This window comes from Anneissia japonica, unplaced genomic scaffold (genome assembly GCF_011630105.1).
Source record: "Anneissia japonica isolate Jap-2015-1 unplaced genomic scaffold, ASM1163010v1 scaffold288096_len198612_cov187, whole genome shotgun sequence".
NCBI lineage: Eukaryota > Metazoa > Echinodermata > Crinoidea > Comatulida > Comatulidae > Anneissia > Anneissia japonica.
In genome coordinates, this window is record NW_022701639.1 from 32,016 (window position 1) to 35,981 (window position 3,966).

The window sequence follows — 3,966 nt, forward strand, 5'->3', positions numbered from 1 at the left end:
AGCTTCCCACACTCGTCAGGTATCATAGTAAGTAATCAGTTCAAGAATTACCGGTAATTACAAGCATGCAAGAAGGTGAAAATACGTTGCCTCGAGCTTATTTTATTAATAGTGCCGGTCTTTAATTAGATGTATGGGGATTTTATTAGACACCAAAGACTATGATTTTGGCAGACCAAACTGATTTTGTTCCAACCACTTTAGGACTATATACATCAAAAGCCGAAGTTTTGTGAATACTTACAGTGTTATTGACGTTTTGAATGTTTGTAATGAATGTTTGGATAGAACGGTACAGGACTCCTAGTAACAGCATTTATTAATTAAGATTTCAGACGAATAAAACTAAAAGTATGTTAATAAAAGAAAACACGTTACTTCAACTTATTGGATTGGATTGTATTTATTCGGTGTAAACACCAAGGATAGCCCACGAAAGTCTAGAAGACTTATTTCCAGTGGGGTCTTTCTGGTGGTGATTGGACAGTACACCGGGAGACAACCCCCTACTCTTTTCCGAAGAGTGTACTGCGTTCTTTAACGTGCACATTGGCCATCAATGCACACGGGACCAACGTCTAATCCGAAAGACGGTGCGTTATTATAACGATGGGAATTGAGCCGGGGACCTATAGATCTCCACGATTCAGCGCACGCACAGTGGCTACCACTAGATTAGCCGACTCATATGCTAAGCATTCGTCTTCGTTAATCCCATTGAGCAGCAAGAGATTTTTGAGTTATGAACTAGCGGTCTTCTAGCGTTTGGTTTGTTCAAGAGATCGCAAAAAACTCACTCGATGGAGCCCTGCTCACAATTGTTTGTCTCATTGAATCTTTGTGTTTCCTTCCTTTAATGATTTAATAGGATAAGATACAAAACATAATTACCGCTGAATCTCAATCGCATTTCGCAGTTTCCAGCATCACTAGAGATTTTGTGAGTTATGAACTAGCGGGTTAGTTTAGTGTTTTATAGACGTACAGCACTAAACTACCCTCTCAATCGCCTCGAGAAATATACACGTAAACTATATTATGGTGTTAATGGTTGTTATTTCGATTCTGCTTTTTTAAAGATATGTTTTGTTAAAGATATATTTTTCTCTGTATAGGAGAATGTATACGTAAAGTATATAGTGGTCGCTATTTCGATTCTGTTTTTTAAGGATATATTTTCCTTTGTAGGGGATGGGCTGATCCTGAATGTACTGCAATACCAGGTCAACCCGTGGCCAGGACGGAGCAAGCTCCTTTTCCATAGCCTAAGTTCAAAAGTCAGTTTAATATTTAAAGCTACTCAATGAGCAGCGTTTCAAATATTAAGCTGAAAAGAACAGATATTACACATGATCTTAGCCAAAAGGCCGAGAAGCGATACCGTAACACGAATGTAAATGCTATTAATATAAAAGAAAAGCACGCTATAATATTGGTGTTGGAAATGCTCATTAGGCCTAATTCTTATCGTAAAATACGTGTATTTAAATAATATGTTAAAACTTATGTAATAGAATGTTTTAAAGACTAACACAAAGTTGTATAATTTATTGGAAGGACATATTTTCAGATGCTATTTGATAATTCTACCTTTACTCAAAATCCCATCCGGACTTCATACAATTAATTCATGTGAAGTTTTCAAATGTTTCTTGGGCAGTGAATTCAGATAGCAGATGCAAATGTGAATCGACTCGAATCTCGTACGAAATTATCGAGGCACATGGCCTGCTTACCACATGGCCTGCTTACAATTTAGTTGTATCACCGATTCTGTAAATATATTTTATTTTATTTTTTTGTACTTGAATAAAACAAGATAGCTACCGTATAGGCCTAAATAGCAGCATCACCAGCATTTTTGTGAGTTACGAATAAACGGATTAAGTTCTTGGGGGTTTTTTCAGTTACTTATTACTTCCCTTAATCTCAATCGATTTGAGCAATATACTATATAGGCCTAGATATTAATTGTTATTTCGATTCTGTTTTTATTTTCCTCTGTAGAAAATGGCAACGGCGGCGGAAGTGGGGTGGGGGGAGGGGCCATTGCCCCCCCCCCCCTTTTTCTACTGGGGGGAAGGGCCCCCCCCCCCGGCCCCCACCCCCACTTTTGTGACTGTTCCCAACACCAGTAACAAAAATTTTACGAACGGCTGCAATGGTTGTTATTTCGATTGTTATTATTATTATTATTATTATTATTATTATTATTATTATTATTATTATTATTATTATTATTATTATTATTATTATTATTATTATTATTATTATTATTATTATTATTATTAGTATTAGTATTAGTATTATCATTATTAGGCCTATTATTATTATCATTATCATTATTATTATTATTATTATTTACACCTTGTTTATTTGCGCCTTATAAATTGACGTATTATTATTATTATTATTATTATTATTATAAAATATAGATTTTGTTTAAATTTTCTAACGAACATTACAAGTTCCCTTTTGGAGCTGAGCAACAAAATGTTGATTAACGTCTGTATACGTACGTGCGTCTGTAAAGTTTCTTTGGAACCCACCCTCGAGCATAAAGAAAAGATCGCCTGCATTCGTGAATTCTGTATTTAGGCATATGGGGGGAGGAGACACTCTTAATGGAGCAACGTTCTAGTTCTCTTTATGCTAACCACGAAGATGTAATAGTAAGTGTAACTGATTGGCTTACAGTAAACATTAAAGACTAGCGTAATATAACCACATTTAAACTCCACCTAATTTAACGAAAACAATTAGATAATTAGGCCATTTTCTAAAATAAAGTTCTCTGAAGGTTAACTACAGAATTTACAGTACACTTAATGTGTTATAGGTTGTAAAAACTGTATTGAGTAAAAAAAACAAAAAAAAAAAACTTTCGAATAAAAAATCTTTCGCTTGACATTACGAATTAACTATGTCAAGTGTTATATTGAACAGTGGCAGATTCAATGGGGAACCCAGTCAGCACGGGACCCCATCCTCCTATTTTTTTTCAAAAAAATTCCGGCCATCTGAGGTGCCATAATCATATTTTTCTCACCTCAGCCCTAACAGTTGTGGGGCTGAGGCGGGTGGACATTCTATTTGCACAAGACTCTCCTTGGAACCCCTCTATTTCGACTTCCTGGACCCGCCACTGTTGGAGTATCATTTCCAGGCTGCATAGAAGGGTAATTTTTATTCATCGGGGGAAAAGTTAAGTTTTCGTCGGGGAACCCATATCAAGGATAACCCTCATGATAAATAATCCATTGAGGTCATGGAAGCAATCTCGACTTCGATTTTAAGTCTGAGAGTGTAGATTCCGGCCATGGGGAGCCATATTCACAAATTTTCTAATCCCAACCATGGGTGGCACTGAGGTGGTATAGATTCTCCATCTGCTGAAATACCCTGTGGCAGATTCAAGGGGACTCAGCCGGCCCACCCCTACCCCCTTAAATTGTTCAATAAAATAATGGAGATATAAAGATAATTATATTCAAATTGTATGTCTGGAAGTGCAATTTCCGGCCATCTAGAGGTGCCATAATCACAAATTTTCTTACCTCAGCCACAACCATGGTGGGGCTGAGTCTATCTGTGAAAGTACCCTCCCTGGGCCCTTCTATATCGAATTCCTGGATCGGCCACTAAATTACAGCAAATATGAAATCATATTACAGTAGCTTGATGGCTATAAAATTCACCAAACTTCGTAAAATAGCCGTAGCTTCCAGTGGCCTTCGCCGCCTGGACCCCCACCGGGTTCCCTTGGCGGCCCCCTGGCTCCCAGCCTAGATGCTTGCTTCGCTCGCATACTGGACCTTATGAAATGCCCCCCCCCCCACACACACACACACTTCTAAAAACGTTGCGCCGCCGTTGCTCGGTCCAGGTGAAAATATTAGGCCTGGTCCAGGACGGAGCAAGCTCTTGTTCCATAGCCTGGATTAAAAAATCAGTTTAATATTCGAG

The 3,966-nt window shown here is 37.9% G+C and overlaps 1 non-coding gene across 1 annotated transcript; it reads right to left on the reverse strand.

Annotated features, from left to right (window-relative positions):
* Nucleotides 1-1,186: 1,186 nt before the first annotated feature.
* Nucleotides 1,187-1,379, reverse strand: LOC117103662. The gene has a single exon (XR_004444630.1). It is a non-coding gene; the product is annotated as a U2 spliceosomal RNA (small nuclear RNA).
* Nucleotides 1,380-3,966: the final 2,587 nt, after the last annotated feature.